Source organism: Balaenoptera physalus (assembly GCF_965194825.1).
Source record: "Balaenoptera physalus genome assembly, chromosome: 1".
NCBI classification, from domain to species: domain Eukaryota; kingdom Metazoa; phylum Chordata; class Mammalia; order Artiodactyla; family Balaenopteridae; genus Balaenoptera; species Balaenoptera physalus.
Genome location: NC_138882.1, coordinates 166,252,637 through 166,278,179, shown reverse-complemented (window position 1 = coordinate 166,278,179; position 25,543 = coordinate 166,252,637). Strand labels below are relative to the sequence as shown.

Sequence of the window (25,543 nt, the reverse complement as noted above, 5' to 3'; positions counted from 1 at the left end):
TGAATGAGATTGTTTCTGTTTAGTTGGTGGCTTGGGGGCCCAGGCTACTTCTAGCTAGTGGCTTTGTCATCCCCTAGAGGCATGAAGCTCTCTGCATCCAGCCAATGGACAGGAAAGAGAATATGGAGAAGACACACCGTATTCTTACCCACTTTGGACCAGAAGGAACAGGTATTATCTCTCCTCACATTCTATTGATGAGACCAAGACAGGGTCCTCATCTAGATGTAAGAAGGATTAGGAATAGAAACAGTCCCTGGCTGGGTAGCACTTCCCAGTGACAACTCTACAGTATGGAGGGGGTGTAGGGGAGATACAAGCCTATGGTGGACAGACACGCTGTCATGTCTGCTTATGTCTACAAGTGCTTACAAAAATATCTTGGATGCATGGTACGTAGTTACAACAGCTACTTCTACTACTGCTTGCCACCATGACCACCCCACTGCTATTACTACTATTTTTATTAATAGTTGCTCTATAAAATAGAGATAATAATACAGATCTTGTGAGTTGTGATGAGCATTAAATAACAATGTGAAAGCATGAATGCTACTACCTGTCTCTTCCTCCACCCACATCTAAGTCCCCAACTACCCCTAGAGTACTTCTTATGGTCAGGCCCTCCTAGGCTGAGCTCCTGCTGGGGAGACACATGAGGGGCTCAGCGCCCTTATAAATTGAAAGCCAGCCCCTCTCACAGGCTCCACCCCCACCAAGATTTTCTAGACCACTTGTCCCTCTCCCTCACCCTCCTAAGAACCACTACAAATAGTTCCCCAGGTCAGGCTGACCATGATGTATTCATGGTCAGAACAGAATGTTCTCTGCCCACTTCTCTCTGGGGGCAAAATGGACTCAAAGTAAGAAAAACTGGGGTTTCACACATTATTTCCCTTTCCCCCAGGACTATTTCTTTTCCAATACAAATGACATTTCAGGTAGCTATTTTCCAAGTCCCCCGTCCCACCATCCGACTCGCTCAAATTCTATTAATTTCCACTCCATCCCCCCTTTTCTCTGGACTGTTTACTATGAAAAGGATTTTATTTACAGGAGCAGGTCTCCAGAAGTTTGGGGCCACCCATTTAAACATAGCTCTTCCTAAGATCAGGTTATTAAAAGTCAGAGTGGGCTTTCTGGAAAGGCTGTGGGGCAGTTTGCATGATCTTATATTTTCATCACTTTACAAAAGAGAAAAGGAAGAGGCCCGTGTGGGACATACAGATGCAAGGGGAAGAGGGCAGGAGGAGAAATCCAAAGAGAATGATGGATGAGGTCAGATAGGTTTCATCAAACATGCATTCCATTCCACCCTCTTTCTCCAGAATGATGTAGTAGATTTGAATTCTTGTTCTACCTCCCTGGCTGTGTGATTCTCAGTAAATCATTCAACTTCCCTTAATCTCAGTTTCTTAATCTAAAAAATGGAGTCCCAATGCCCACTTCACAGAATTATTGAGACAATTAAACAAACTTAACACACGCAGTACAACAAGCATAGTGCATGATGCTTACTAAAGTAGCCAATAAATAATAATTCTGCATGCTTTCCTCCTTCCAAAAGAAATGCAGATTAAACTTTCTGAGTCTGAGGTTAGCTGGAATTTTTCCAATTTTTTTTTAAAGCATTTTTTCTGAGTATAAAAGTAACACGTCATTAATATATCTGTATGTAACAGAACCTTTGCAACACTGCTGAAGCTGAGTCAGGGCCACAGGGTAGGAAAGAATGGCCACAGAAGAAAAAAAAAATCTTGCTGTATAAACTTCATATCAAGTTGCCAGTATTGAATTTTTTAATCTACAATACAGCAATTTTATATGGTTCAACCTAAATCAAATAATAATGATAATAATAATAATAGTAAATGCTTATACAGTGCTTATTATGTATTAAGCATCTTAGTGTTCATTAAATCCTCACAACATCTCTGCAGGGTAGGTACTACTATAAATCCATTTTACAGCTAAAGAAATTTCAGCACAGAGAGGTTAGGTGACTTGCCTGAGATCACACAGCTAGTGAGTGGCAGAGCTGTCATTTGAACCCAGGTAGTCTAGCTTCAGGGGCCATGATTTAAGCTACTAGATTTTACTGCATTCTGTGTGAACTTTTGAGAGGCCTCTTGAGGAGGATCCCACACATCCATTCTGCTCTCAGATAAACGGGGGGGAAGGAGGCTGCAAAGCCGGGTCACCAGGGATGCCCCAAGGAAGGAGATAGCGGCTATCAACCAGCAGACAGCCTGCAGTCCTGAGCCCACCCTAGGAAGGGTGATGATGCACCCTCCAGAACTACAAAGCAGGTATTGGCAGGCGTCCAGCCCCGCCCTCTCTGTTGAGCATCTCATTTCTCTGTCCTTTGTGGCATGACCCTCATAAAACTATTCATTTCTTAATTCTGACGGCAGAAAGGAATTTAATCATGTTGCTTGTATATGACGACAGCCTCCCGCTAAGCCAGCTGCCTCCCGAGGGTCATTGGGAGACAACGCCCTGTTAATATTTAGCTCCAACAGCAAACATTATGGCTTTCAATTTAGAAGATTATGCTTCTGGTTAGTTATGTGTCATATGTGCACGTGCACACTCGCTGGGTGGCTCATCTCATCAGTGCGGGAGCATTTTGCCAGGGTTATAAAAAATGCCATTTTCTCTGTGAGCCCTTTTCACTCAGTGATCCAGTGAAGTAACATCGGGATCAAAACCATTCTGAAAAATAATTGATCTCTTCAGCAGCTAGCAGGCCTGCATTCCAACCGCCCAAAAGAGCCATTTTCAGGGGAAGTCAGGGGCCAACGTGGGAGGGGGCTGCAGGGAGGGATCAGTGTACTGCTGCCCTGGTCTGTGGAGCTCGAATCCGGGAGGGATGCTGGGAGCTGTCCGAGGTGCTGAACCCAAGCCGTCCCAGAATTGCCAGGGAGTGGGAATGAATGCAGGCTAGAGGGACTGGCTGACTGTCTGGGGAGCTGTGCCTATTCTAGAGTCTTGGATTATTACGTTTTCCTTCTTTCCAGGGCTCCCAATCCTCTCTATAATTCTGGATCCAATCCTCAGGTGCCTTCGCCCCTGCTTGCTCTCTCTGGCGGCTGACTTCCTCCTGGGGAACACACACTTACTAGCTATGTCATGATTTTTCTTTTTTTTTTTTTTCTTTTCTTTTTCGTTTGGACTCTTCCTTAAGATAGCACAGAGTCTCTGGTGTGTCCGAGAAGCTCAATATTTCAGAAATACAGACTGTCTCTATTCCCTTTACCCATGCTTCCTCTCCTCATTTTCTCTTCCTGTCTCATCATCATCTCCACCCTCTACCTTGGTCCTTCCCTCTTGCCTACCCACTTCTTGACACCCATTCAATCTCTTTTTCACTCCCTCCTCTCCTCTCTCCTCCTCTCTCTCTCTCTCCCCCCTTTCTCTCTCTCCAGCTGTCTCCCTCATGGTCTGTCTCAGTCTTTCCATCTCTGTATCTCTCTCCATTACACTTCCTCTTTCCCCCTCTCTTTTCCTCTCCCACCATTTTCTCTTCCTCCCTATTTCCCTCCCTCACTCTAACTAGCTCCCTCCTTCTCTTCCTGCTTTGTCACTTTCTCTCTGTCTCTCTCTCTCTCTTTGCCTCCCTCTCTTCCCCTCTTTCCTAGCCATCCCCTCCCTCCAACCCTCCTTCTATCTCTCCCCATTTCTCTATGTGTCATTTCTCTTCCTCTGTGTCTCCCTCCCTTTCTCTCCCTCCCTCTCTGCTCCCTTCCTCCCTCTCTCCATCTCCCTTCCCCCTCCCATCCTCTCTTTCTCTGCACACAGATCTCCTCTCTAGGAGCCCCCAGCTGCCTGGTGGATTTATTTCAGCAGCTATTAGGGATCAGCACCTGCCCTGATACTTGGTGGGGAAGATGAGTTTGAGATAAGATGGGCTGTTTCAATCTCAGCACATCTGTAATTGCATTACCATTAAATTGCACCATTTTCCAAAGGTGAGAGCCCAGAGCCCTTGTGCTAGAGTCTTCTGTAAATCCACTGCCAAGTCCTGCGTGATGTGGAGGCCCCAGGCAGAGAGGAGAGTAGACCCAGCTTGATTTGACCATTGTATTAATCCCTCTTGTCTTCAGGGTTTCTTGTTTTCCATTTTGTTTCGAAGGTAAAAGAACCCTGGGAATCATTATTTCCAACCATCTCATCTCACAGATAAAGAAACTGAAGCTCAGAGAAAGGAAGGGAATTGCCCAAGGTCACTCAAGCATGAGCCACTGAGTCTGCAGATGTCCCACATTCTGCAGCCTTCCTGCAAGTTAGGACTATAGCAGGGGAAATGAGGGGAGGGGAAAAAACAGGAGCCAGAATTTTCAGTTTCCAGGAGGAGTGACCTTGGTCCAATATGCAACGATCTGTCAGATCTATTGGGTGGGATACAAAAATGGCACATGGGGCAGAGAATAGCAACATCATGACTTCTTGTGGTCGGTCAGGTTTGGCCAGGGATACAGAAAACAGGATTCAGCCCTGAGGAGAGGACAAAGCTGGCAAAAGCTGGATGGGGATTGGGAGCATTAGTGCTCCAGACAGATGGGCTGATATGCAGGGCAGGACTGTATTTCCAGCTAGGACCTGGGAGACACAACCAGGAAATCAATGCAGAAGGCAGTACATAAACCCAGGCAATAACACAGGGGCTGGCAGCAGGGACTGCAGTCCAGGGGCCTACTGGGCTTGTGACTGTGTGAAAGGAGAAACTGGGAAGGATGGAGCCTGGAAGAATGGAGATCAGGATGGGCTGGAGCCTGGAAGCAGGGGAGGCAGGACACACGTGCTGGCTGGGGGTGGATTCAGAGGGAGATTCAACACTATGGGTTGGGCATCGGGAAGGGCTCCAGACAGGAAGTTATGAGAGAAAAGCAGATGAGCCTGGGGAAGGGTCAGTACAGGCACAAAACACTGAGAAGAAGAGCTCCAGGAGGCCAGAGAGGGTATTACCTGGCACAGAAGTCTGTCCCCTTGGGCTCTTCTATCCCTTGTTGGTGCCTTGTTTCCTGCTTCTTAAGGAAAATAGATGCAGGATCAAGCACAGCCCAGGCTCGTCCTGCACTAGAGGACCATTCCCAATGCCCACATACTGTTGACTAGCCTGAGGAAGGACATGTTTGGGGCTGGGGAGTGGGGAAGGCAGGGAGATTATCACCACAGTGGCCTCTGATGGGCCTTGGAGCCCAGTGTTGCCCACTCCCCAGCTCCTGGCACCAATGGCAGTAGGAACCAAAACAGACGGGCTGAGCAGATGCAGGTCCCCAGCACATCATCTCTAGCTCCAGGGCTGGGAGGCCAGCAAGCAAACAAACAAACAGCTAGTAAATGTGTCCCTGTGCCCTAGAGTCATCCTGCTGCAGTGGCTACACCTGCTTTGGCAAAGCAGTTACTTTGAAGCCCAGCCTGATGCAGAGAGAGTGTGCAGCACCCAGGGACGAAACGGGGGTTTAATGATGTGAAATAGCTCCACGTGTAATCTGGGTGCACTACAAGGGCTGCTGAGAGCCTCTAAAAGCTTCCCTGAGCCGGCCCGTCTCTGAGGCTGGCCCATTATGTTGTTTGTTGCCTTGTGATCAGGATGAAGTCAGCCCCTTCCAGCCCTGGATCTATCCACACTACTCCTTTCTCCCAACTCCAAGCACCCACGGGGCCCCCACCATGTGTCAGTGGGCACAAGGCCAGCTGCCCCAACAATTATTAGATAAATCAATCAGGATAAATGAGCTTAGTGATGTACGATGCCCTTGCTCCACTGCGTGCCTTCTAGACTATTAGTTCGCCAGAGAAGATTAATTACGGGAGTGCCATGCTAATGCTCTTTTAATGGAATCTGTTATTTAAGTTTAAGAAGAGCGGGTATTGAATGTACGGGAGTTAGATACCTGTTATGTATATCTTAAATCAGGGGCAATGAATGGAGCTAACCTCAGGATAGACCTGTTGAAACAGAAGGAGAGCCAGTAACCACTCTGAACACTGCAGAAGGTTGCACCAAGTCCTGGAAGGTTTTCCTGGAATTGATTGCTTGTGTTTGTGGAATTAACTTTTCACTCTACTTGAAGAGGCATTATTATGTTGGTGGAAACAGTAGAAAAATAGAGGAGGAGCTGCTGAAGGGGAGAGGCTGGGTGACTTTAAATAAGTCATGGAGTGGGGTGTAGACAGAAGGAGTTCATTTGATTTGGGGTCATATTAATAGAGGTATAATATCATGAGCAAAGGAGGTTTAGTCTTGACCTAGACAGTCACATATAAAGCAAACAGTGGCTAGAATGATGAAAGTCCAAAAACTGAATCCTATGAAAGTTGCAGGTAGCTCCTGGCAGATGAGGATGGGGAAAAGCAAAGCTAGAAATCATTCATTCTCTAAAGCAGTGGTTCTTAGCCCTGGCTGTTTCTTAGAATCATCTGGTGAACCTTTAGAAAACACCAATACCCAGACCTCTTTCCCAGAAATTCTGTTCCAGCTGGTCTGAGGTGGACCCAGGCATTAGTGTTTTTTCAAAGTTCCCCAGGTGGTCCCAATGTGCAGCCAAGGTTGAGAACCACTACTCTAAAGGATGCCACAGGTAGGAGGGATGGCACTTATGACGCACACCTCCAGAGAACAGAACACACATGAGTGGATGGAAGTTCCTGTCCTAATACATTGGAATCCCACTGTGGGTGAACCAGCAGAGGATGGCTATGGAGTGAGCAGCGGGGACGGTGCTGGGCCGAGGTCTGGCTCTTGGGTAGAGGACGTTAGCAGCTGAGACACAGTGCTGAGCAGGTAGGACCATCAGAGAGCCACGCAGAGGTGGAGTTAATTTGCAACCCACACTTGTTTACTGAAGCTTCATAAAGGAGAACACAGAGGAGTCAAAAATGTCACCAGGATTCCTGCCCCCGCAGAGCCCAGTGGGGGTTGCAGACAGTGCAACAGGTGTCTCTGGACAGAAGCAACACTCAGAACTGGCTGGAAGGGTCGGAGCATTACAGGCCAAGGCTGAGGACATTCAGGTCCCCGATCACTTGCCAGGTGCCCAGGAGGGGCATGGTCCTGCCCCGAGGAAGGAGGAATCTGGCAGGAACTGGGCAGAAGACCCAGGACTCCACCCTCCTGGACAAAAGTTCAGGGCTGGGTTTCTGCCCTGGAAGAATCGGTCAGAACCAGAAGCCCCTCTGACCGGGAATAGTGGCAGCATTGTGGGGTGAAGGGAATGAATATTCCCTAAACACCTACTAAAGGCCAGGCCCCATGCAGGGGCTCCAGGTCTATCATCCCGTTACTCCTAACAATGGCCCTGCAATCACAGGAAATTATGAACAAATTACGGATGTGAAAACTGAGGCTCAGAGAGCTTGGTCACAGCCAGGGTCTGGCTGCAAAGCTCTTTCCATGGCCCCAGGCTGAGGGGCCATGCTGCCCTGTGGTGGGCTGGATGTTCTCAGGACTGAAGCCAGAAAGGCAGGCACTCTGGTGGAAGTGAGCAACACCAATCTCCTGCCAGGCCAGGTCCTCACCCACCCCTAGAACGGACGAAACAGAATCCGAGGGTCTTCAGAGCCCCAAGAAGTCAAAGTGTGGGGTACAGGATGCTATGTGACATGGAGGCTGGGCTAGGAGCGTGGTGCTGTGTGGTGCTGCTTTCTCTAAGCCAGAGATTCTGAAAAACCTCCATGGGTACCAAATGGGAATAGCAGCCTCTGGACTGTCCCCTGAGGGCTGTGCTGTGCCCTGCAGGGTGATGGGGTGATGGATGTAAGAGGTTTGGAAATATTACAGACCCCAAGTAGGGCAAAGTCACCTTGCCCCCTGCAATGAAGCATGATTCCCTAACACCTACACACACTCACACACACACACACACACACACACACAAATACGTACATATACACATAGACAAAGATATGTACACATGCTCATTTACACACAACCTACAAATTACGCCATGTTTATTTCCCTGTTCTCATCCCCAAGCCTTTGGTAAAGTCTTGTTTAAATATTCCGGCCCAGTCTCAACTAGGCCAAAGTCTTTCTATGCTTGGACCAGAATAACAAGTCAGGAGTGGGGTGCCCTTCAATGCATATAGAAGGCATATGATAAATATTTGGTGAAGGAAAGGATAGATGGATGAATGAATGAATGACCTTTCACTGCAACTGCAATCCGAACAATTCATATATATAGAGCACTTTACAGTGAACAGTGAGCTTTAATACATTTTATCTCAGATAATCCTGGGACAGGTATTATTCCCGCTTGACAGATGAGACATCTGAAGCTCAGAGAGGTCAAGTCACTGTCCCAAAGATACACAGCTAGCAAATAGAACAGGAGCTGCAGAGCAGAGAGCCAGGTGAGGCCTGCACTTATAGCATCTCAAGAATTATTTAAGTCCCCAGTGACCTGTCAGGAAGTTCTCCTAGCCTCCCCTTTACCCACTCCCTGCCTTCTTTTCTCCATAGCACTTCTCACTACCTGACTTTATTACCCAAGTATTCATGTATCCATTATGGTCAGTCTCTCCCACTAGTAAGCGTGCTCCGGGAGGGCAGGGCTCTCTCCCTCTTGTTGACCATCACATGCCCAGTGCCCAGAAGATTGCCTGGGACACAAATGACCCACCGAGCAACAATTCGTGCCTGGTTGAGGGGTTGCTCTGGGGGACATATTGGGGACATGGGGGGTATTCCTGGTGACACGCTGACTCCTCCATGTCCTCCTTTGCAAAGTTTCAGTAAACAAATGTGAGGTTGGTTACCAATTATTTCTGCCATTTTTCATACAATGGAGTTAACAGCTCGCTGAGCTGCAATGTATCAATTGTGTAAATTTCAAGGACATTGTCATGTTTCAATCTCCTTATGTATTTCTAGTTGACCAAACTTGTTCAAATTACCATTAGCTGCAAACCCATCACCTGGCTCACTGGGCAGGAAAGCAGTGGCTTGGGTTCAACTCCTCGAGGGCCCTGGAGGGAAGAGGGGAGAGGTCTGGGGCTGGCAACGGGTGGAAAGGACCTGCTGTTAAAAGTCAATCAGGGCTTCCCTGGTGGCGCAGTGGTTGAGAATCTGCCTGCCAATGCAGGGGACACGGGTTCAAGCCCTGGTCTGGGAAGATCCCACATGCTGCGCAGCAACTAGGCCCATGAGCCACAACTACTGAGCCTGCGCATCTGGAGCCTGTGCTCCGCAACAAGAGAGGCCGCGACAGTGAGAGGCCCGTGCACCGTGATGAAGGGTGGTCCCCGCTCGTCGCAACTAGAGAAAGCCCTCGCACAGAAACGAAGACCCAACACAGCCAAAAATAAATAAATAAATAAATAAATAAAATTTAAAAAAAAAAGTCAATCAGCTTCTGGGACTCCCTGATGGTCCAGTGGTTAGGGCTCCTCACTTCCACTGCAGGGAGCACAGGTTTGATCCCTGGTCGGGGAACTAAGATCCTATATGCCATGTGCCATGGCCAAAAAAAAAAAAAAGAGGGAAAAAAATGTCAATCAGCTTCTTTAATCTGTAGACCTCATTCCTTATTTTCCACCTGGGCCTCTAACCACTTTCCATCCGACTTCTGTATCTGGTTAGATTCTTCTCTCGAGGGACCTTAGGCCATTTCCTGCTACTTTTCCACCCAAACCAATCGCTGATAGAACCTCTCCTTAACTACAGTCACACTTCAAATTCAAAGCCATGCAGTAGACACAGGGAAGGAGAGATGCTGAGACAGCGACGGCTCTACTAGGGAAAGTTATAATCCAGTGGGAGTCGGGGGAGAAGGGAAACACTGAAAGCATTTTAGGGCTGCAACAAAAACTTGCCCATCGTTCTGTTACTAGTACCTGGCACAGAGACTGGCACATACTAGGGACTACACAATATTTCTTGAATAAATGAATAAGCACATATAATATAAAGACCATGCGTAGGCTTGGGACCAGATAACTGGCTTCATATCCTAGTTCTACCACTTTGTGATCTTGAGCCAATCACCCCCGTGAGTGGCAGTTTCTTCATCTTTAACACAAGCAGGGCATTCAGAGTGAGAAGGTGTCACATGAACCCTCCCCTGGACCACCGCAATTTTTCAGAGGGAGAGAAGATCTTCTAACTGTCAAGAACATGTAATAACTGTCCAAAGTACACAGGGGAGCCACGTCAATCGTGAAACAGAAGTCAGAGTTCTGTTTATTTTACGATGATGTAAACTTCACAATTCTTCCTTCCAGATAAAAAAACATCAATCTTCTACGGCTACATCCAAGAAATCTGTAAACCTCAAACATTGTAGTTCCACCCTGCCTAAAGTCTATGAGATAGAGACAATGCCAGTGGAGTCTTCGTGACTGTCAGCGCAGCTGGGGGCGGGCGCTCCCTTCCCTGCAAACAAGGAGGGGGCATTCAGGGAAATGCAGCTCACAGGTGATAGGGGAAAAGCTTCCTGGGGGAGGAGGCATATGAAGTGAGCCCAGGGAAACAGACAGGATTTGACGACAAGGGTATGCAGCTGGATGATCTCCCTTGGTGTTGGGCCAACGAGAGCTGGGGATAGTTGTTGGAGTCTGTCCTGTCAGCCTCAGCTCAGCCTGGCTTTGAGAATAAAAACAACAACAATAATAAGAGTAGTCAACTTATTGAGCATAAACTATGTGCCAGGCACCATGCTAATTACTTACAGGCAGGATCTCATTTAATCTTTATGACTTTCCGACAAAATAGATATTATTATATTCTGAGATGGCTCCCAATGATCCCTATCTCCCGGTATTCATTCCCTTGTGTAATAATCCACCTGCTTTGAGTGTGTAGCAACTTGCTTCTAATGAATAGAATAGGGCAAACATGATGGCATGTCTGAGACTAGGTTATTAAAGGCTGAGACTTCTGTCTCATTTGCACTCTCTCTGGCTCTTTGTGATGAAGCAAGCTGGAAAGGCCCATGTGGCAAGACACTGAAGTCAGTCTCCAGCCAACCACCAACGGGGAACTGAGACCCTCAGTCCGACAGCCCTTGAGGAACTGAGTCTTGCCAACAACCCGTGCATGAGTTAGGAAGTGAGTTCTTCCCCAGCACAGCCTTCAGATGAAACTACAGCCCAGTGACACCTTGACTACAGCCTGTGGGAGACCCTGAGAAGAGGACTCAGCTAAGTCATGCCCAGATTCCTGACCCACAGAAGCTGCAAGATAATAAATGTGTATTGTTTCCAGCTACTAAATTTAGGGGGATATTTGTTACACAGCAACAGATAACTAATACAATTATGATTCCCATTTTATAGATGAGGGAACCAAGGCTCAGAGAAATCACCAAGTTTGCCTGGGCCACACAGTGAGTAAGTGGAGGACCCCAGATTAGAACCGAAGTTGATCTGACCTCAAAACCTGAGTTCTTATCCACCAAGCACCCCTGCCTCCTCTCTAGGGCCCAATAATGCAGAAGTCAAGTGGCCTTCCTGACACAGGATCCATCATCCCCCTCATCCACCTGTCCAAGGCTCTCCTGTTCAGGGATTTGACTTTATTGGGTTTTGAGGCTTCAGTCACTTCTTGGCGAGACCCAGTTGAGGCACACTGATCCCATGACTTCTGGTGCTACCTTGGATGGACACCCTGACCCTGACCCTGGAGAAAGTGATCATGTACAAGAAACAATGGCAAAGAAGAGGCGAAGGAAGGAGGTGTTGGCAGTGGTGCGAGAGCGAAAGGCCATGTCCTTTTTAAAGCAGCTGCATCACTTTCCTCAGCAACCCCAAACCAACCTTCAATCCCAAGCATACCCTGGTACCCACTCCACTCACCTTCCCTACCCCCACCCTCATCAGCAGTTCCTCAAGGCCCTCAGAGCCATCTCAGCCCCCACTGCCGCCCACCTATGCCAGATTGCTGATGGCTAAGGTCTGAGCAGGCGAGGACCACATTTGCCTGGCTCTTGGCTCTTCCCCAGGGCCCAGCACAGAGGAGCTGGACCAGTGGAGTCCTGTGCTGGTCAAGAACCCGCAGAGCTGGAGTCGGCCAGACTTGGTTCCCGTCCCTGCTCCACCATTTATGCTCTGTGTGACCTTGAGTAACCTCTTCAACCTCAGTTTTCTCATCTACAAAATGGAAACAATAACAAAAATAATAAAGTTCTTAATCTAGTGCCTGCCATGCTATCAACACTTAACAAATGTTACCCATTAATACTATTGCCATTAAATTATTTCCTTATGGGCTTCCCTGGTGGTGCAGTGGTTGAGAATCTGCCTGCCAATGCAGGGGACACGGGTTCGAGCCCTGGTCTGGGAAGATCCCACATGCCGCGGAGCAACTGGGCCCATGAGCCACAATTACTGAGCCTGAGCGTCTGGAGCCTGTGCTCCACAACAAGAGAGGCCGCGATAGTGAGAGGCCCGCGCACCGCGATGAGGAGTGGCCCCCGCTTGCCACAGCTAGAGAAAGCCCTCGCACAGAAACGAAGACCCAACACAGCCATAAATAAATAATAAATAAATAATAAAAAAGTCTAAAAAAAATTATTTCCTTATTTGTAAAATTGGAATAGCTCCATATTTCGTGGAACTATTTGTAGGCTATAAAACCATTATTGCATAGACCACTAAGAAAGAAGAATACTATCACTTTTAACCCCATCAATCACGTTTCCCATTTCTAAGAGTACATATCAGAATCAATGAAATACAGAAAGAGCGTGCACCGCCCAGAGCTGTGTGGGGACCAGATAGGTTAATAATGGGATAATAGCAAGGTGCTCAATAAATGTTTATTGACTAAATGGAGGTTGGACTCCCACCCAGGACCCAAGACTCCCAGTCCAGTGCTCTTCTGCCTTGCAGTCTCCCCAACACTGCCCCTCTGCAGTACCCACGAGGCAACAGGACTGAAGGCAAGGAGGTGGCTTCCATCAGCCCCCTTGCTGCACAATCTCTCGGTTCCAAGACCCCCAGCCCTGCAGAGCAGCCGTCGTGCTTACAGCCAAGGGGAGCCTCGCTCTGACCACCCTGGAGGGCCCTCCTCTCCTTGAAGCCATAGTCCCAGGCAGCATCCTGGTGTCCAGCCCACCACACCGTGGGACAGCACTCAGGACTCCATGCCTGAAGAGCTGCATTCCCATCCTGGCTCCCTCCTCCTGGGATTGCCCTCCCTGTGCCTCAGCTTCCTCATCTGCAGAATGGGGATGATGGTTCCTCCTTCTCAGACTGCTCTGAGAAGCCTGTAGGACAGCGTCCGTGAAAACCGTCCACTTGCTCAGACGAGTTTGTTTCACCAGAAAGAAGTCCCCTAGACCTTTCTGTTGCCCATCTGACCTCCTTCTAAGCCTAAGAAAGTTCAGCATCTTGTCCTTCCCAGGGCCTGTCAACCTCCCAAGGCCAATGTCTGCTTGGCACTCAGAGCCAGGAAATGAGGCATCAGACAGAGGCCTTTCCTTACAGACCACCAGAAGCTAGGATTGCACTGGCCCCTCTTGATGCTTCCTTAGAAAGTTCTTCCCAAGATCTGCCCTGCATCCTTTGGGCATCAGGAGTCCAGGCCCCAGGCTGAACAAGTCCCAGTAATTAAAGGCAGCTGGATCACTCTCCCCTGTCCCTGAGACGTCTGGGTGAGGGGAGTGACTAAGGGAGGGGGACAGATAAATGGCAGCCCAGCCTCCAATTTACAGCTGTGCATCCCTTGGGCAGGACAGGCGTTCACAAAGCTCATAACTTGTCCAATTTTCAGAAATATGAGTCCAGGCTTCTCTGTGTCCATGTCTCTCTCCCAAGCACCTCTGTCTAGGAGTATCTGTCCCTCCCTGCCACCTCCCACCCTGGTGACCAGGACTGAGATCGCCTAGTGATGGGCCGCTGAGGCAGAGTGAGCTCAGGCATCCCACCCCAGACCAGAGAGTCTGGCTCACCAAGGACCAGCTCACAGCAGCTGCTGGGGAAGAGCAGTACCCCCTCCCTCAGGCATGATGAGCTCCTTATCTCTCTCTGCAAATTAGGAGCACTTCATGGTAATCTAGTCCTGCTCCCGGCCTCGGCAGACTCTCCAAGATAAAAGAGATGGATCTGAGTCATTGAACATTTAAGTTCCCCCATCAACCCATCCCTCCAGCAGTCACGCCTCTGAAGGGGGGTGGGATAATGCTGCATGTTGTCTGAGCCTTCCCCTGCGTCCAGGCACCCAGAAGTCCATGACCAGCCTCCCCACCGGTCATATGGGGGCCGCCCCTGAACAGGGCTCACACCCTAGAGAATGCACCAATAATATTAACACCCACCATTTATGGAGACTTCAGATGGTCTAGGCACTGGGCCATGAATAACCTCATACAAGCCTCAGGACAGCCCTGTGAGGTGGGAGCTTTAGTCCCATTTTTTAGACAAAAGACCAAGAGGTACAGTGCCTCGGCCAAGGTCGCAGTGCTGGCCAGTGGCAGGAATGCACTGCAAATCCACCCCCATCTAACCACGTTGCTAAGGTTCCTGGGGAGGGTCAGTGTACGTCACTGCAGCTGCACACATATACTCCCAGAATACACCCACTCACATACTCGTGTGTCTGGGATTCAAAATCTGATTTTTTTTTTTTTCCCTCAAATGGACCCAGAAGGAATGCGAGACAAACCGCAAAGTACAGCCTCAAACTATAAGGTGGAAGATCAATTTGTAATGGAGGAAGCCACTATCTGATCTCCCGCAGGTGCCTGGGAGGACCAGGCAGCCAAGCACGAGGCACCAGCAGCCACTGCAGAGCATTGCTCTGCCTGCTGCACTGGCTCCCTGCTCAGGAGGCAAGACCCGCACAGCCCTGCGCTGTTTCCAGATTGCTGTTGCCAACAGGTTCCTGCTTCCGTTTCTCTCTTCCTGGCGGTGGCTCCCTCGCAGATGCTGAATTCCAAATGCAGCGAAAAATAAATATTTTAAGACTCTGTGGCCTGAGTCACTGGAGTTGGTGGCAGCTAATGCTTTGCAGCTGGCCCTGCCCACGGGCCTCTTAGCATGCAATTAAGATGCAAAATAACATCCCTTAAAAGCTCCCCTCCAGGCTTCTTTGCTTCTCCCTTCAAGGCCCTAGTGGATTAAGAAGATTCAGGAACAGTGGGGAGGAGCTTCTCCAAACACCCTTATTGGCAAGAGTTCCAGGCTGGGTGCATGGGCTTAGCTCAGAGCCAGCCTAGGATTGGGACTCTAGTCCTCAGCTGTCCCTCCTCTTGGCTCCCTGCAAGCCACCTCTATACCAGAGCACACACAAGATTGAAAAAGTAAACCAGACTGTATTCCTAATTAGAACCCTTCAGTGATACCCCATTGACCTTAGCTTATATTCCAAACCACTGACAGTGGCCTCCAAACCAGACCACTTGATCTTCTCCCTCCCACCCCTGAATCTGATCTTATCTCCCTCTACTCATCCTCTCCAGCCACAAGGGCCTCTTTCAATTCCCCAAAACAAGCCAAGACTTTTCCTGCCTCAGGGCCTTTGCACTTGCTGTTCTACTTTCTCCTGATCTGTGCATGGCTGGCTCCTACTTAACCTTAAATATCACCTCTTCAAAGAAGCCCTTTTAGACCACCCCAAGCATTAAGAAGAACTTACTATGGGCCAACACTGCATCAGGTACTTTATAACAACCCAGGGAGTAAGAAAACTGAGGCATGAACTGTTAACTTGTCCAGGGCCAAATAGGATTTGAACCCAGCTATTCTAGCTTCAGAGTCTGGGTCCTTAACCATTGTGCTCTACACTATCTCTGACTAAAGTGGCTTCTTCCCTTCTATCTTTATTTGGTTATCTTGTGTGTCCCACACACAAGTGACATCCCACTTGGATGTCACTAGTCCATGAAAACAAGAGCCTCTTCTATCTTATTCTCTCCTGTTTCCCCAGGACCACAGCAGTACCTGGCCAAGATGGTTGCTTAACACGTATCTATTGAATGAATGAATAACCAACGAATGAATGAATAAAGTGTTCCAGTTGACTCCACCTCCTTCTGCCCTTTCTCTGGAGGGCTTTGGAGTCAGGCAAATGACACAGGCAAACAGAGCTTTGCCCGCTGCATGGCATATGGTAGGTCTTCAAAGCCTGGGCGCTAAAGTGACTCCTTGGGAAAAGACAGGTTAGCATTTGTAGCAGTTTCCCTAATCTAGACATTCTCTTGCTGCAGCTGGTTCCCAAAGTACAAGGGAGAGAAAATAGCAAGTAGAGTTTGTAGTTCCTGAATTGTGATGGGCAGCAGAGAACAGGTAAGACAAAAATGCAGAGGGAGCGCCACACGTGCTAAAGAGAATGTACCAACAGGCCATCAAGCAAGGAAACTGCAGAGATCTCTGAGTCCGTACAGGGGCAGGAGGGAAGAAGGAGGGGGCCCCACTTAGCACATTCCTTAGGACTGCTGTGGAACGATGTCGTCACCTATTAGGACTGTTACATGATAAGAACATGTGTGAGGGCAAAGCTCTGGTGTCCATAGGTGACCATGAGATAAACATGGGCCAGCAGAGTGAGGTGACTGCGGAAGAAATTTTGTTCACTCTTAGGCTATATCAGTAGGAGTGTGAGGTACAGATTAAAGGTCATTGCCTCCCTGCACCTGCTCTGGCCAGACTTCCCTGGAATGTTGCATGTGGTTCTCACTACATTTCAGGGGGAAACTTACCAACTTTGAATGTCCACAGGATATAGCCCCAGGCCCACTGAAGGAACTGTGGCCACCCACCAAGGAGGAGGTAAACGCAGAAGACCTTGACCTTTGTTTGCAATCCCTGAAGGCTACCTGGAGATGGAGCTCAACCTGGTAGAGAAAAGAGGATTTGAGTTACTGGATTTGTATAGTAAAGGAACCTCACCCTACGGGTAGTAACATTCCTGTCCTTAGCAGGGTTCAAGCCACTTTTGTTTGTGGGCAGTGGCAGAGGGGATGGTGGGTCTATGAAGGTTTAGCCTGAAGACATGAGCCTTGGAACTCAGAGTGTGTCCACAGACCAGTAGCATCTTATTGCCTGCGAGCTTGTTAGAAATGGAGAATCTCAGCCCCCAGCCCTGCAAAACCAGAATCTCTGTTTTAACAAGATCCTTGGTGAGAGGCACTGGGTTAGAGGGCTGGGAGGAGGAGCAAGGCACGTGGAAAAGAGAATGGCTCGGTCACCTGTTTGGAGGACACTAGCTGAGCACCTCCCTGATGTCAGGCCCCAGCAGCCCCCCTGGAGGGTGGTCCAGTCTGTGGCAGAGACAACAAGAAGGGGCCCCAGAGTGCTGAGATTGCAGCGGTACAATGGGGGTGGTCAGCCCCGGGGGAGGGGAAGATGGGGGGAGCCGCCAGAAAAGGGTTGAAAGTAACAGGCGACCTTGCTCAAGGTCACAGAGCAAAGACGTAACAGACACACAACTCCAGGGCGCCTGGCCCCCAGCTCACCTGGTTGCGCTGTGTGTGTGAGTGTGAGCTGTGTGTGCATGGTTGGCGAGTCTGCTGGGTGTGAGTGTGCACGTCTGTGAGCTAGGACATCTGTGTTCCTGCGTCTGTGTGTGAGTTGCGTGTAAACGGGTGGGGGCGGGGAGCGGCCGTGCGTCTGTGAGTGTCTGGGTGCAGGAGAGTTTCCGCAGGCCGGCGCCCAGCCCCTCTGACCAGCACCCCCAAGTCCACGGCCCTTCGGCCACATACAGCAGGGTCTCCCGCCTTGCAGTTCACGCAGCCCCAGCCTGGGCTGGCTGCTATGGCTGGCCCTGGGGAAGCAGGGTCCTCTGGGGCTGTCAGCTGCCAGGCTGGGGGCCAGGACACCAGGGTCCTTGTTCCTGACTAACCGCCCTCTGTCCATGTGGCCTCAGGCAGTTCACAGGACATCTCTGTTCCCCAGCTTCCACACCTAAGTGAAAGTGGACAGGAGCCACTGTGGCTGTCCTTTCCATCCCCTCCCACCGCCACTGCAGCCCCACCACGGGGGAGGGCTCGCTAGCAAAAGCAACCAGTCCCCAGGTCCCGCTCTGGTGCAAGAGAGCCCTCAGCACCTCTGCCCTTCGGCTTCTAGCTCAGAGTCCTGACCCAGCTTCATCCCCGTGTACCTGGCCTCTGACTCAGTTTATCCTAAAAACCCTCTCTCTTCCCCACCTCACCCCGTACGAGCCATCCAGGCTTGGAGGTGTGACAAGAGCTCCTCAGATGAGCTTGACCAGGAAGGCGCCTCCACCCAAACAGATAGCCTGGGCTCAGGGTTCCAGCCAACTCAGGGATGGGGAGGTGAGCTAGGGGGCAATGGGACAGCACCTCTTTCTATCTCCAGAATGTGGACTCTGGATTCCAGAAGATCAGCTCTACTTCTTACCTTGCTCAAGCACTCATGCTCTCCAAGAGTCAGTCCACACATCTGTAAAATGGGTATGTGATAGCAGCTTCCAGCACCATGCACGGACTCTGTGTCAGTGGGTCAGCGGGGTCTTCTCTGATGCTACCTAGGTAGAGGATGAGCCTGAGGGTCAGGATGGGTCAGGAGAGGAAGGGTCAGGACCAGTCGTGGGTGAGATAGCCCTGGAAATGCCCAGTGCTGCTGGGCAGTTGGCCCTTGTGGGTCCACGAAGGCTGCTAGTGGGAGTCAAGAGTCAAGAGGTGTTGCTCATGGATCTGGGATTCCAGAGCCTCAGCTTCCCTGGGGGGACAGGGGTCCCCAAGGAGACACGGGTCAGGAGACACAGAGCTCCGGCCAGCAACTTGGGTAGAGTCTGGGGGCAGCAGCTGGTTAAAATGGAAAGAAAGAGGATGGGCAAGTTCAGGGGCAGAATCTAAAGGCCTCTCCCAGCTGAGGCCCTGTCAGCCTTCTCTTCAGGTGTGCCAGGTGGCGCTCAGGGACAGCTTACAGCCCAGAGCGGTCAGACTATGAAAATGTCACTCAGAGACATCGGGATTGGTGACCCGCACGGTCTGCTGCCCATAGGCCTCCGAGATGGCCAAGGGTGAGCATAAGACTGAGTGGCCTCAACAGCCCAGGAGCCAGCCCCTGGGGCCCCCTTGGGGGTGGGAGTGAGGTGCTCAGGAAGTCAGCTCTGAGTCTCACAAGCTGCACAACACCGGGCGTGTGACTTGTCTCTTCCGAGCTGCATTGCCCCATCTGGCAGAGGGGGTCCTAAGCCAGCTTTCCGGGGCCACTCGGGTGACGAAATGACATGATGAACAGCAAGTGCTTTGCAAAATCTCCAGTGCTCCAGGCATGCTCAGGGTCTACCTAGCATCCCTTAGCAGTCCCTTTACTCTTCTTCCATGGCACACATCACAATTTGCTAGTGTATATTTATTTGTATGGTTAGTAAATGTGCTGACCTTGTAGCCAAGCAGCCCAGGTTCAGAAGCCAGTTCTACTACTTCTTAGCTGGTCTAGGGCCAGTCATTTAAACTTGAGGTGCCTCTATTTTCCCATCTGTAAAATGGGGAGAATAGGAGCACCACCAAAGGGCTGCAGTGAGGATTAAATGAGGTAATAAGAGCTCCATCAGCATTGGCTACAATCATTCCTGCCAGTATTGTGATTAACATTGCCCACCTCCTCCCACCATGCACACATGCCCACGCACATGCACGCATACACATGTACACACACACACACACAGGCACACTCACACACTGGGCAGTAAGAGTGGGCAAGCAGTCTGCTTGGCTCACTGAGGTAGCTCAGAGCCTTATACACAGCACTTTCCCAATAAACACCTGTTGGCTGAGAGACAGGTAAATATTTGAGTTCGGCAGCTCAGCGAGCTCAACTTGACTCTGCTTCATGCCCCTCCTCAAAGCTCCGGCTCCTGACTATGGCTGCTCCCCCCCACCTCCCCCACCACCTCCAGCTTCTGCTGTGTCTTACAGGGAAACAAGGGTGAACTTCAGCACAAAGCAGAATCTACACTTTCCCCTCCCTCAGTGTGTGACCTTGAACAGCTCCTTTTGTAGCTCTCTGAGCCTCAGTTTCGTTGGTTGCACAATGAGGGTAATTACCTTCATTCACCAGCACATGGGCTGGAACAAAATAGGCCCCAATACAAATGAACTTATCTATAAAAAAGAAATAGAGTTACAGATGTAGAAAACAAACTTATGGTTACCAGGGGATAAGGGGGGTGGGGGGATAAATTGGGAGATTGGGAAGGACGTATACACACTACTATGTATAAAATAGATAACTAATAAGGACCTACTGTATAGCACAGGGAACTCTACTCAATACTCTGTAATGGCATATATGGGAAAAGATTCTTAAAAAGAGTGGATATATGAAGATGTATAACTGATTCACTTTGCTGTACACCTGAAACTAACACAACATTGTAAATCAACTATACTCCAATAAAAATTAAAAAAAAAAAAAAATTAGGCCCCAAAACTATTCCCAGGGACATTGCCTCTCCCAATCCCACCCCTACTGGATTTCACCACTTCCTGACTCAGATCTGACCACAGCCCCTCCCAAGGCCATTTCCCTACTCTTGACCCCAAGGTCAAGGCCATGGTCCACATCTTTTCTACTCAACTCCTGCTCCAACTGGATGAGGCTCCTCAATAATCCCAGCCTCCAAGCTCCCTTGAAAACAGAGATTGTGGCTCCTGCATCCTGTCTCTTCCCGGACCCTTCATCCCTTTCTCAGCACCCGGGAGGCTCATCTAAGATGGGCTGGTGCTTGTGGCATGCACTTAAGGTTGCGTACACTTCAGTGCACGCACAGGGGAACACAGACTGATGTGTGAGCACCCACAATAAGGACAAAGGTGCACACACGTGGCTACCTACACATGCACTCCGATTTGCCAGATGTGCACACACACCAAGTGTGGATTGAGATGGGCCGCACCACCCAAGAATGCAGCTGAGTGACCCAGGTAAATAGGTCTCCATCAGGGAAGATCACCAATGCCCCCACCTTCCCCTCATTCTCAAGAAGAATCCAGAAAAGCAATGTAGGAACAAGGGCTTCAAGGCTGGAGGTGGGCCAGGCATACCAGTCTTTCTTTTAATGGGAGGCACAGCCAGTCTTTCTGGCCCCCAGGCCCAGGCCACCATGTGCTCAGAACACCAGGGGGGCCAAGCCTCACCCCCTAAAGAAGCTGCCTCTCCCACAGCAAGAGGAGCTGCCTGGGGGCTGCTGCCCCCCAGCAATGTGTGTTGCCCTCTAGAGTCTTCCTCAGCATCTCCAGACCCCACTGGCTTCCCAGCCACACCTCCAGCTCCCCTCTGTCTCCCACACTTGGGGGTGGGGGCCAGGGATTGGGCAGAGCGGGGGCTGGGGGTGACTAGGAGCCGAAGGAGAGACAAGCAAGGGAGGAGGCCCGGGCTGGGCACTGCTAGGCTGGGGCGGCAGAGCTGGGCTCCAGCTCCAGGTGGGTCAATAGCTCTTTAAGTGGCCTCAGGCTTGTCCCTTCCCTCCTCGGGCCTCAGTTTCCCCACCTGTAAAAGGACAAACATTCACACACGTGTCTGTGTGACTACAGACACTCACAGCCATTTCTCTAGCTGCGGGTGTCCAGGGCTAGGACCTCATGGGGAGTGATGGGAGGTCTTCTAACCAGGAAGTGGCCACCCAAGGCTGGACCAAGGTGGAAACCGCTGCTCAGGCTGTCTCCTCCACCACAGCCCAGAAGCTGGACCTACCCTGGGTTCGAATGCCAGCTCCTCCACTCTCTCACTGTGGGACTTGGAGCAGGCGCTCAACCTTTCTTCCTCCATACAACGGATGCAGACAAAACACTTGGCACGGTTCCTGGGTCACAGCGCGTCCCCAGTGGATGTTAACGGTGCTTAGCTACTATCGCCTGCCCAAGAGGACGAGAGATGGCTTCACCAGGGACCAGACCCTCCACATGTGCTTCTCTTGTGCTCCATTTTAACTGAATGGAATCTGCCGGAAGCTGAGTGGGGGGACAGCTATTTCTCTGAATTGGAAGAATTTGGGTCACACAGTGAAAACCCTGGCAACCAGCTCCAAAGGATGGGGGTGTGGGAGCGCCTGTCTGCCACATCCCACCCACCTCCATGGTGGTCTCCTGGACAGCAGGATGAGCGCACCCCCCAGCCCAGGCCCCAGCACCCTGCTGGAGGCCGGCCCGAGCTGTCTCCCCTACCTCCACCAAGGAAGGGGCGGCCCTCGGGATGGGGACTTTACCCACTGCCAGCATCTCTTCACATTTAGACTCACAAAGCCCCTCCTTCACCCAAGTCGAGGCCAAAGGGTACTCCCCCATCCTGGATACGGAGACCCACAATGCTGCAGCTGCACCCGCAGCCCCTGAATCCCCACCACCATTCTCCAGGATCTGCCACGGGCTCCCTGATTGCTAATTTAGACTTTCCTGCCATCCCACGCAGGGGAATCAGGGGAAATCAAATTACTGAGTTATTCACTCTTTTTGTGCAGCTGATGGGCTGATTAGCTGTCAATCACGGCCCACATTAACATCTGACACTGTGTGCATAACAATTACCAGTCACATTAAGGAAATCTTTCCTTTTCTCTCTAAAGGGAGAGGGGAGGGAAGAGACAGGAGAGAGGAGGAGGCAGAAGGAGGCCCTGAAGAGAGGAGGGAATTCAATCAGCATAATTAGCTCAATCAGAGAACATCATTTCACCAGCTGAGCAGAGCTGCCGCCACTGCCAAAGGCCCCCAGATGCCCAGCTGCTCCGGAGCCTCTGCCCACCCACCCTGCCCTGCAGTAAGCGCCTGGTCTCTCCCTGCAGCCACAGCTCTGGCCAAGGCAGACCACCCTTCCTGTCAGTAAGCCACTTGGCCCCACCCACAGGTGCTCCCTGCTCCAATCAGGTAGGCCTGTTCCTGACTGCTTCTCTGGGATTGGCTCTGACTGAAGAAAGGGAATATAAGACTCCAAGGGTGAGGCAGAGTTGGGAGTTGGGGGTGAGGTGGATGGAAGGGATCGCCACCTGTTGGAATCCAAATTTATGGTTATTTTGTGGAAGAGACTTCCTTACATTTTGTAAACCATCCTGCTGTTCTTCCTGCTCGTTCCCTAGAGCCCCCATCTGCATCCTCTGGCCCTCAGCAATCCTGAATTGTCTGACCTTCTCCAGGCTGAACTATTTGTTCTTTTCACTTGATTTTCCAGGATAGTTTCAAGCCCCCTTTTCCTATCCTAACTTCCACTTCTGCACCCTCTCCAGTTTGTCACTATCCCTGAAACTAATCAGTATTCCTGGTATATTATAACCAATGGGGCTTTCCTGGGGACTCAGTTTCCCCATCTGTAAAATAGGATGCCCCTAAGGGCCCTCCAGACTCGCTTTTTGAGGGCCTCTCAGTCTGAGGAACCCCACTTCGGGTGCTGCAGCTGCCCCACCACCACAGGGCTGGGTGCTTCGAGCTATTTCCCCTGTCTGGACGTGGGGGAGGTTGGTGCGGATTCAGCCATACACTCCCATTCAGTCTCCTCAGGGCATCCCTGCGACTGAAGCAAAATAAACTGATAACATCCTCGGAAAGAGCTGAGCTTGGCCCCGGCCCACAGACCAATGATCAAGAGGTTGTCCCATAAGGAGATGCCCAAGAAGGCAGCCTTCTTACTTGTTTGCTTTCTTATCAACCAGGCACAGATCTCAAGAAGGCTGACCTCAGCCTCCTTAGCTGCTCTGATTCGATGAGCGAGTCGGAGACAGATCGAGGGATGGAATTACAACCACATTGATGATGACCATCAGGCAGGAGGGAGAGCTGAGGCCCAGGAGCTGTTGGTGGACTCAGGGAGGTCCAGGCAGAGGGAGGCCTGGGCTGCACAGTGGCTGTCGCCATCCCTGGAATGTTCCAGAGGGTGAAGACACTCAGCCCAGTTCTCTGCGCCTCTGAATTTCCTCACCTAGTATATTAGTTTGCTCTGGCTGCCATATCAAAATACCACACCCGGATGGCTTTAACAACAGAGATGTATTTATTTTCTCACAGTTCTGGAAGCTGGAAGTCCAAGATCAAGGTGTCAGCCAGTTTGGTTTCGCCTGAGGCCTCTCCTTAGCTGCAGATGGCTGTCTTCTCTCTGTGTCCTGTCATGGCCCTTCCCCTGTGTGCGCACATCCCTGGTGAATCCCTGTGTGTCCAATCTCCTCTTCTTATAAGGACACCAGTCAGATTGGATTAGGACCCACCCTAATGCCTCATTTTAATTTGATCACCTCTTTAAAGGCCTTATCTCCAAATACGGTCCCATTCTGAGTTACTAGGGGTGGGAGCTTCAACAGATAAGTTCTGTGGGAGGAGGGGGAGGAAGGCACAGTTCAGCCCAGAACACCCAGAGAATCAACAACAAAATCATTGTTGTTGATGTTGATGTAACTGGCCAACACCCATGTAGCACTTACTTCATGCCGGGTGTGGATCTAAGTGTTTTACTCATTCTCATGAAGTCCTCAGGGACCCACGTAGGTCCTATGAGGCAGATGTTACTATTGTCCCAACGTCACCGATGTGAAAACCAAGGTATAGGGAGGTTCGGTAACCTGCCAACTAGTAAACCGTAGAGCCAGGATGCAAGTTCAGGCAGCTGGCTCCAGAGTCCACACTCTCAGCAACTGTATTCTATGCCTGGCTACACGGTCCTTAGAGGCTCACAGGCAGTGCAGGCGGTCTCTCCCGTCAGCAGGAAGCAAGCTGTTCCTGGCCTCCACCCCAGCAGCCTCCACAGTCGGGCCAACTCAGGCAACCTCCAGCCCAGGCCTGGTACCCAGCCGTCTTCAGCCCAGAGAGCCCAGGCACCGCCCCCAGCACTCAGGAGGGTCTCCCACGTGGAGCATCACGGAGCACGTCTGAACCTAAGAGCTGCCAACACTTACCAAGCCCTCAGTGATGTTCTGGACCCCATGCTAAGTGCTTTGCAGACATTATGCCATTCAACCCTTGCATCAGCTTGTAATCCAGAGCCCAGTATTAAGCCTATGCTCTCCCTTCTCCCAGCAAGATCTCCCAAACTGACCTCAGCTAAGCCCACCCAGGGTCACTTCTGGGCTACCATAACTAGCTTTCTTAGGCATGTTAACTAATTTACTCACTCATTCAAAAAATTACTTAACATACACGCACTACTCTATATAAAATAGATAACCGAAAAGGACCTGCTGTAGAGCACAGGGAACTCTACTCAATACTCTGTAATAACCTATATGGGAAAAGAATCTGAAAAAGAATGAATATATGTATATGTATAACTGAATCACTTTGCTCTACATCTGAAACTAACACAACATTGTATTGAATAAATCAACTACACCAATAAAATTAAAAGTAATAAAATAAAATTATGAGTGAGTGCCTCGTATGACCCAGTCGCTGTTCTGGGTGTCAGGTATGAGTGGGAAAGCGATAGAAAGGATTCCTGCCTTTGTGAAACTTATAATCTAGTAGGTGGACACTTTAGATATAGAGGTTGGGGAAGGCCTCGCTGAGGAAGGGAACTAGTATCTGAAGGAGCCAGTAGTGAGGGGGAAGGGCAGGCAAGGCAGAGAAGACAGTAAGTGTAAAGGCACGTTCAAGGGACAAAATGAAGACCACCTGGGCTGGAGTGGAGGGACCAGGGAGACTGCTAGGAGATA

General features: G+C 50.2%; 1 long non-coding RNA gene across 2 annotated transcripts; it reads right to left on the bottom strand.

Annotated features, from left to right (window-relative positions):
• Nucleotides 1–1,376: 1,376 nt before the first annotated feature.
• Nucleotides 1,377–24,591, bottom strand: LOC309655655. 2 transcript variants are annotated; one of them, XR_014260917.1, is made up of 3 exons: nt 18,307–21,289; nt 16,647–16,781; nt 1,377–12,096 (listed from the first exon to the last, which is right to left on the bottom strand). It is a non-coding gene; the product is annotated as an uncharacterized lncRNA (long non-coding RNA). The 2 variants fall into 2 exon arrangements; XR_014260916.1 differs by lacking the exon at nt 1,377–12,096 and adding an exon at nt 23,905–24,591 and having other exon boundaries at nt 15,806–16,781; nt 18,307–18,433.
• Between the last annotated feature and the right edge of the window lie 952 nt (nt 24,592–25,543).